This window comes from Nicotiana attenuata, unplaced genomic scaffold (genome assembly GCF_001879085.1).
Source record: "Nicotiana attenuata strain UT unplaced genomic scaffold, NIATTr2, whole genome shotgun sequence".
In the NCBI taxonomy this organism is placed as follows: Eukaryota; Viridiplantae; Streptophyta; class Magnoliopsida; order Solanales; family Solanaceae; genus Nicotiana; species Nicotiana attenuata.
The window spans coordinates 60,638-70,456 of record NW_017672650.1 but is presented as its reverse complement, the minus strand read 5'-3'; positions in this window follow the sequence as shown (position 1 = coordinate 70,456).

Here is a 9,819-nt window from a genome sequence, read left to right as displayed (position 1 = left end):
CGTGTGTTGTTGCTCAGTCTTCGTTATTGGGAGCAGTTCGATGATCCACATTTGGCAGTTCTCAGAAAGACGATGCTACAGGGTAGTGCCAAGGAGGTTTCTATTGGCGAGGATGGTGTTCTGCGACTCCAGGGTCGCCTATGTGTTCCTAATGTCGATGGCTTGAGGGAGAGGATTCTAGAGGAGGCACACAGTTCACGATATTCTATTCATCCAGGTGCTACGAAGATGTATCATGACCTGAGGCAGCATTATTGGTGGCGGCGGATGAAGAAAGACATAGTTAAGTATGTGGCTAGGTGTTTGAATTGTCAGCAGGTTAAGTATGAGCACCAGAGGCCAGGTGGCCTACTTCAGTAAATGCCTATACCTGAGTGGAAGTGGGAGTGCATTACTATGGACTTCTTAGGTAGGTTGCCGCGGACCTTGCAGAAGTTTGATACAGTTTGGGTCATTGTCGATAGGTTGACCAAGTCGGCACATTTCATTCCGGTCGTGACTACTTATACTTCAGAGAGGTTGGCTCAGATCTACATTCAGGAGATAGTTCGGTTGCACGGTGTGCCTGTTTCCATCAAATCAAATAGAGGCCCTCAATTCACCTCCCATTTCTGGAGAGCAGTACAGAGTGAGTTAGGAACCCGTGTAGAGCTCAGCACAGCATTTCACCCGCAGACCGACGGGCAATCGGATCGGACAATTCAGATTTTGGAGGACATGCTTAGAGCATATGTGATTGACTTTGGAGGGCAGTGGGATCAGTTCTTGCCTTTGGCCGAGTTTGCTTACAATAACAGTTATCAGTCCAGCAACGAGATGGCTCTATTTGAGGCGATGTCGTTCTCCTATCGGGGGGTTTGAGCCTGGCGAGGCTAAGTTGTACGGTACTGACTTGGTGAAAGATGCCTTGGAAAAGGTAAGGTTGATTCAGGAAAGACTTCGCACAGCACAGTCTAGACAGAAGAGTTATGCAGATCAAAAGGCACGGGATGTATCATTTATGGTCGGCGAGAAGGTTCTCTTGAAAGTCTCGCCGATGAAGGGTATTATGAGATTCGGGAAGAAGGGCAAGTTGAGCCCAAGGTTTATAGGCCCATTTGAGGTGTTGAGGCGAGTTGGGGAGGTTGCTTATGAGCTTGCTTTACCTCCCAGCCTATAAGGGGTTCATCTAGTTTTTCACGTGTCTATGCTTCAGAGGTATCACGCCGACTTGTCGCATGTGTTAGACTTCGGTACTATTCAGCTAGATGAGAGCTTGGGTTATGAGGAGGAGCCAGTTGCCATTGTTGAAAGATAGGATCGCCAATTGAGATCCAAGAGGATTTCTACCGTAAAGGTCCAGTGGAGGGGCCAACCAGTCGAGCAGGCGACCTGGGAGTCCAAGGAGGACATGCGGAGTAGATATCCACACTTATTAGCACTTCAGGTATGAATCTAAACCCGTTCGAGGATGAATGTTTGTTTAAGAGGTGGAGAATGTAACGACCAAACTGGTCATTTTGCTTTCTAGAACCCCGTTCCCCTAAATAATACTTCCCGTACTTGCTTTTACTGATTTATAACTTGCAGGGATGGTTGGTTCGGGATTTGGTCAACAGTTTGAGTAAACGACCTCGGAATCAGGATTTGAAGGTTCCAACAGGTTTGTATGATGATTTCGGATTTAGGCATATGTCCGGATCAGGTTTTGGATGACCGGGAGCGTTTTGGCGCCTAATAGTGAAAGTTGATTCCTTAAGAATTTTGGAAGTTCCTTAAATTTGGTTTGGAGTGGGTTTTTGTGTATCGAGGTCCGAACGGAATTTCGAGATAGGGAATAGTTTCGTATTGTCATTTAAGACTTTCACACAAAATTTGGTGTCAATCCGAGTAGTATAAGTATGTTTCAGCACGTTGGAAGTAGATTGAAGAACTTGAAGTTCATAAGTTTGATTCAATTGGTTTTAGGGTGTGAATCTTAGATTTAACGTTGTTTCGGGTGTTCCGAGGGTTCGAGCGAGTCCGTTTTATGATTTCAAACTTGTCGGTATGTTCGGGCGGGGCCTTAGGGGCCCCGAGCGTTAATCGGACGAGGCTCGAGCTAAGTTGGAAATTTGAGAAAGAGCAGAAGCTCCAGTTCTGTCATAACCGCACCTGCGGTTGGCCAGCCGCAGGTGCGAGACCGCAGAAGCGGCTTACCAATCGCAGATGCGGCCCAAGGGGAGGAGCCTAGGTTCTGCAGATGCGGCTCCTCTTCCGCAGAAGGGAAATCGCAGAAGCGGTCCCCAGACCGCAGATGCGGCCCTAGCTAGACCGGCCTAATTCCACAGAAGCGGACCATCCCTAGCAGAAGCGAGACCGCAGATACAGTCCCCTAACCGCAGGTGCGGAAATCGCTGAAGGCAGTGCCTTCATTTAATACGGGAATGTTTCATTTTTGACACATTTCACTCATATATTGGGCAATTTGGGAGCCTCAAACAAGGAGATTTTAGCCTAGCATTGTGAGGTAAGTTATTCATTCCTAATATGAGTTTAATACATAGTTTATGGGTAGAATATAACATGTAAATTAATGGAAATCATGAGTTTAGAGTAAAACCTAGGGTTTTGATAAAAACAAGATTTAACCACGAAATTTGTTATGGAATATAGTAGAAATCATATATTCTTGATCCTTAGGTTATGGGTAACAACTTTCTTCAAAAATTTCCGGAATACGGACCCGGGGGCCTGGGGGTGGATTTTAGGAACCTTGCATTTAGGGTTGGGAAATTAGTTTAATAGTTAGAATATGAACCCTTGAGCATATATTGACTAGTTCTTACCCCATTTGAATAGTTTTGGATCGTTCGGCTCCGATTTGAGAGTTTTAGCGCATTCTTGAAATTTGAAGTAAGCTTTGGGACGAGATAAGTCTCCTTTATAACCTTGTAAGAGGGAATTAACCCCATAGGTGAATTAAATAAATGTATGTGACTATTTGTGGGGTCTACGTACGTACGTGGTGACGAGAGTCCGTACGTAGCTACTATTATGCTAATTGTCCGAGTAGTTTAGGACCCGTATCATGCTATACTTGCAAATGCTTGCGTCCTTACTTGCTACTAAGATCACTTAGGACATGCTAGAAATTGGTAAATAAATATAGACGGTTATACTCACTTACCTGAGAACTTGTATGAATTATTTGACTATAAATGAGCAATGCGTGCTTACTTGTTAATAAATTACTATTTGTGGATTGGGCCGATCGCCTCGGTAGAAAATAGATGCATCTATGGTTCGCGCCATTCGACCCTCTGGCAGTGCACAATTTATTATTATATCAGACCGGGCTATACGAACTCGGCACAATGTGCGCATGTTATTTATGTGGAACTTTCCGTGAATTACACTACTTGAATGCTTCGGAATGTAACTTATTACATGATATGACTGAAATTGATATGTTGTTGGAAAGAATATTTATTTCTTTTCGTCCTTGAACTGTCATTATATTCTTTCTATTCATGCTTAGCGTAAAACTTAAAGTGTATTGTTATTGACCCTAGTAGGTGTCAAGTCAACTCCTCGTCACTACTTCTTCGAGGTTAGACTGGATATTTGTTGGGTACATGTTGTTTATGTACTCATACTACGCTTCTGTACTTAACTGTATAGGATCTGAGGCAGGTGCATCTAGCTACCCGTCCGGCGCGCGTTCCTAATACCTGCTCGAGAGCTCACGGTGAGCTGGCCCTTCTGAGCCGTTCAGCAGCATGCTGGAGTCTCTCCTTTTGTCCTTTACTGTCTATTCTATTTCAGGCAGTAGGATTAGTTGTATTTTTGTACATTCTACTAGTTGCCCTAGTACTTGTGACACTGTAGACTATCATTTTGGGTTGTATTTCTATTATTATGAATTTGTTAATTATCGACTGTTTAAAATTTAAGATTTAGTAAATGTTGGGATTATAAATAAGAACTCACTAGTTGATTAGGGTTGGCTTGCCTAACAACGGTGTTGGGCGTCATCTATATGTGCTTTACAAAATCTCATGTCAAATCGATGACAAATATTACTTTCACAAAGTAAAGGATTATTTTGAGAATCTTTATTATTCTCATTACCACAATGATGACGATTATAATTTCGTCTATTGCCACGTCCACATCCATTAATACCTTCATGGTAATAGTTTTGTTATCTTTCAGACTTATCATATACTGCTATCACATTCTCTTAAGGGAATGAGAATAAAGCAAATTCAATGAGACGGGTTTCCACTTTTTTGCCCACAATCATACATGAATTTGATCATGGCAAGGCATAGAAATTTTACCACTTCGGGTGGTTATAATTTCTTACAAACTCCATAAGAGTTATAATCAAAGTTTATTGTCTTTGCTTGTATTTAAAACCAAATTATAGAATTTCAAGAATTTAAAAGAGAAAAATAAAGTAAAATACTTACCTTAAATCCATAATTTAATCATGAAGGAAGTTCATGGAATAATTGACAATAATTATGCTCAATCCAACAGCTTTACTCAATTGGTTAGAGTCTCGTGCTGATAACGTGAAATAAAAAAATAAAGAAGAATATTGTAAAGAAAGAGAGAGAGAATTCTTATTGCTTTGAGATAATTACAATGTTATAGGACCCCTCTATTTATAGGGAAAGAGTGACTTGGTCACCAAGTAAAATCCCTAAAATCTCTCTAAAATATAGACCTTCACCTTAAATAAAACTCTATTTATAACATATATAGATATTCTTATATTTCATCACCTCATTTGCTAGCTCATCCATGAAATTTCCTTTGTGTCTTGCATCTAATGTTGTTGCTCACGCTTAAAAGTATGGAGGGAGATCTTTGTATGTGGTTCTTGGAGAAAAAGAACCTTATTTATTTGGGTTTCAATTTTTATATATGCTTGGCTAGTTTTGGTAAATTTATAATTAATGGCTAGTGGTTCGTAAGTTGAGACTTATTTGGAATATTTATGTAAGGTTCTTTTTCCTAGTCAAATTACAGCAGACCTCTCTATAACAGCATCCCTATATAATAACACTTCACTACAAAAGCCAAGCTTTTTTGGAACCAATTTTCATGTTATGTTATAATATATGTTCTATATAACAACACTTCGTTATAACATCCAAAAATATTCGGAACAAACGACGTTGTTATAGAGAGGTTTGACTGTACTTTATATTAGATAATGTGGATAACCTATATTTTCATGGTTCTGCTCCCTTGAAGTGTCCTATTTTTGTTGTCACATGTAACGATCCGACCGGTCGTTTCATGAGTTACAACCCTGTTTTCCCCATTTTTATTTCCTTATGTGTTGTTCAGCTGTATTTCATCATATTGTGTTGGTTGTTCTGTGTTCGGAATGGTCTTGGAGTGAAATGAGAAACTTAGTCTCTAATTTAGGAGCTTAAGTGGGAGAAGTCAACCGGATGTTGACTTATGTGTAGAAGGTCTCGGATGTGAATTCTGATGGTTCGGATATCTTCGTTAGTTAATTTTGGACTTAGGAGCGTGTTCGGAATGTAACTTGGAGGTCCGTGGTAGATTTAGGCTTGAATTGGCGAAATTGGAAATTTGGAGTTTTTCGGTCGGCATTGGAAATCTTGATATCAGGGTCGGAATGGAATTCCAGAAATTGGAGTAGGTCTGTTGTGTCATTTGTGACGTGTGTGCAAAATTTCAAGTCATTCGGATGAGGTTTGACAGGTTTTTGCATCGTTTGCGGAATTCGGAAGTTTGGAAATCCTTAGGCTTAAATCCGAGGGTGATTTGGTGTTTTGATGTCGTTTTGAGTGTTCCAAAGGTTGGAATAATTTTGAATAGTGATATGTGAGTTGTTGGTATTTTTGGTTGGGGCCCCGAGGGCCTCGGGATGAATTCGGATGGTTAACGGAATGATTGGACTTGGTTTTGAGCAGCTGAAGCTGCTGCTTCTGTCATATCTGCACCCGCGGATTGGGGACCACAGGTGCGAGGCCGCAGGTGCGTGAGCGAGGCGGCAGATGCGGAGAATTTGGAAGCTGAGGCAAATCCGCAGGTGCGCATAAAGGACCGCACCTGCAAGATCGCAGATGCGGGTGTTGACCGTAGAAGCGGGATTTTAAGAGTTAAGTGAAAACCGCACCTGCGATGGCTTTTCCGTAGGTGCGGCATCACAGAAGCGACTTGGAGACCGCAGATGCGAAAATCGCTGGGCAGAAACTATAAAAGTCCCACTTCGCGAATTTCTGCCATTTTCTTCACCATTTTCGGACGAGTTGGAGCTTGGGGGCTGTGATTTCAATAGGGAATCAAGTGTTTTCCGTGAGGTAAGCTACTTGTGCCTTGTATCTTGTGTTTATGACAATTATTCCATTGTTTAATCATGATATTAGTGGGAAAATTAGGGAAGAAATTGGGAGATTAGGGCTTGAAATTGGAGAGTTTAAATTGGGAATTTGAGGGCCCATTTGAGGTCCCATTTTGATGATTTTGGTATGTATAGACTCATGAGAGGATAAGGATTCTAGTGATGTGATTTTTATCGGATTCCAAGACGTGGGCCCGGGGGCCGGGTTTGGCCAATTTCGGGAATTTTGATTTAATTTGATAATTTTCGCGTGGGCTTTGTTCCTTTGGCATGTATTGATGATATGATTCTGATTTTGGATAGATTCGGGGCGATTTGAGGCCGAGTCGAGAGGCAAGGGCATTGTGGAGTAGATTTTCATCCGGTTTGAGGTAAGTAACGATTGTAAATCTAGAGATGAGGGTATGAAACCCCGGAATTTCGTACTATTTTGATAAATGAGGATATGCACATGCTAGGTAACGGGCGTGTGGGCGTGCACCCATAGGGATTGTGACTTGGTCTGTCCCGTGGCAACTGTAGAGTTGCATATTTTGATAAACTCAATATGATATCTATGTGTTTAAGAAATAATTCTGTTAACTTGGATTGAATGCCATGCTTGGGGCCTTGTGCCGTACTGTTTGGACCCTCAAGCGCACATTACTATTATCCTCACATTGTTTTTGATAGAAAGATTTATCCTCAGTCATAGTTTATACCTGTTTACTGTTTAATCTTGTTCATCACTGTATTTTAATATTTATGAAAGTGTTTTGGGCTGAGTTCCCTGAGTTTGCACTGAGATGCCCGAGTGGCATGTGAGGCTCATGAATGAGTGAGGCCGAGGGCCGGATTGTGAGGATAGTCATGGATCGGGCTGCACGCCGCAACGTTATATATATATATATATATATGGATCGGGTTGCACGCCGCAACGGTTATTATAAGATATCTATTGAGCGTGATTGCTGAGTGTGAGTGCTGATTGATGAGAGTTGAGTCACGAGTGACTGAGAGGCTTGCCCGAGGGGCTAAACATATGAGTGATACCTCGCCCGAGGGGCTTGTTTTATGAACTTACTGTTTTCACTCTTCTTTTATAGTGAGCCTCTATTGGAAATGTTGAACAAATGTTTTAAACAACTTTCATTGAAACTGGAGCTTTTACTAGATGTTCAAAATTTAATTACTGATTCGATCTTATTATTTCCACTGAGGTTTTTATGTTATGAGAAGTACATGATTTTAAATGCTCGTCACTGCACTCAACCTTTATTTATGATTGTTACTTATTGAGTTGGCGTACTCACGTTACTCCCTGCACCTTGTGTGCAGATCTAGGTGCCAGAGCATCCGAGTGAGAGCTGTTTCTTTCTTTTAGAGCATTTCCGGAGTTAGCAAGGTAGTTGCATGGCGTCCGCAGCCCTGCCTTTCTCCTTCCTATCTTTTAGTATTTGTTTTATCAAACTCATCTTGTATTGAGTAGCTAGTATTAGATTGTATTTTAGTGGCTCATAACTAGAGACACCGGGATCTGGCAACATTTGATGTTTTTTTACATATTTTTCGCTTGTTTTGAAATGTTTAAATTAAAGATTTGTGATAATATCTAACTAGTAAATGAATTAAGAAAAAGATCCTTTTATATTGTAAATGTCGAATCGGCTGGCCTAGTACTACGATAGGCGCCATCACGACTGGGTGGTTTGGGGTCGTGACAAGTTGGTATCAGAGCCTAGGTTACATAGGTCTCACGGGTCACGAGCAGGTTTAGTAGATTCTCGCGGATCGGTACGGAGACGTCTGTACTTATCTTTGGGAGGCTACAGAACCTTTAGGAAAAACTTCACATTTTTGAATTCCTGTCGTGCGAATCTGTGATTCTAGTAACTAAACTTCTGTTATTCTATTCTCTCACAGATGGTGAGGACACGTGCTACCAGTTAGGACGGACGTTCACCAGTTGGGGCCACTAGAGGCTGAGGTTGCGGTCGAGGCCGAGGTAGGGGCCGGGGTGTAGCCCGCACTGCAGATAGGGCAACACCTGCAGATCCACCAGCCGTCCCGGTTCATGATCAGGTCCCAGTTGCGGATGCTCTAGCCGGACCAGCTCAAGCACCGGCTCTGCCTATTGTTATTCTGGGTCTTCAGGAGACCTTGGCTCAGATCTTGACCGTGTGCACTAGTCTTGCTCAAGCAGTCGCAGTATCTACCACAGCAGCTACTTCTCAGGCCGGGGGAGGCACTCAGACTCCCGCCGCTCATACACCCGAGCAGGTTGTTTAGGGACTGTAGACACCGGAGGCACCACCAGCCCAGCCGGTTGCAGCTGCTCAGGATTATGTGGTTCCAGTCATGCCTGATGACGAGCTGCATCGATTGGAGAGGTTTGGTAGACTCCAGCCTCCGACTTTCAGTGGTGCAGAGGGCGAGGATGCCCAAGGTTTCTTGGACAAGTGTTAGAGGATTCTTCGTACAGCGGGTATTCTGGAGACCAGTGGGGTCGCATTTACTACTTTTCAGTTTTCTGGAGTTGCCTTTACTTGGTGGGAGGCTTATGAGAGGCGTAGGCCTGTTGGTGCAGCGCCCCTTACCTGGCAGCAGTTCTCCGCTCTCTTTTTGGAGAAGTATGTACCACAGTCTCGCAAGGAGGAGCTGCGCAGGCAGTTTGAGCAGTTCCGTCAGGATGATATGACTGTGACACAGTATGAGATGATGTTTTCAGAGCTAGCTCGTCATGCTGTTTGGTTGGTTCCTACGGATAGAGAAAGGATCAGGAGGTTCGTGGATGGCCTCACATATCAGCTTCGGATTCTCATGACCAAAGAGAGGGTGTTAGGTGCTACTTTTGAGCAGGTTGTTGATATTGCCCGAGAAATTGAGTCAATTTGTCGTCAGGAGTGAGATGAGAGGGAGGCCAAGAGGGCTCGGGGATCTGGTAGTTTTGGTGGAAGTTCCTTCGAGAGGTCAGTTTCAGCACGACAGAGGACGTCCATTCAGGCATGCTCAGTCAGCTCGCCCAGTTCATCGTGGGGCATCATCGGGCCATGGTTCTCATAGTCTCATCAGGGCCATTCATCACTTAGTGCCCTTCCAGCCCAGAGTTCGTCCCGTGCTCCATCAGTTCAGGGCTCTTCCATGCCAGGTCCTTCTACCAGTCATCCTAGTGCTAGGGGTTCCCTTCAGTCCCCGTCCCCTGCACCAGGGAGTTGTTATGAGTGTGGAGAGTTTGGGCATATGAGGAGACAGTGTCCTCGTCTTCTTGAGGGTCCATCTCAGCAGAGGGGTCAGCCCTCGACTTCAGCTCCAATTACTTCACCACCCGCCAAGGCAGCTACGGGTGGGGGTCAGTCAGCTAGGGGTCACCCTAGAGGGGGGGGGGTCGATCAGGTGGTGGTCAGGCCCGTTTCTATGCACTCCCAGCCAGACCAGATGCTATTGCTTCAGATGCCGTGATTACAGGTATTGTCTTAGTTTACCACAGA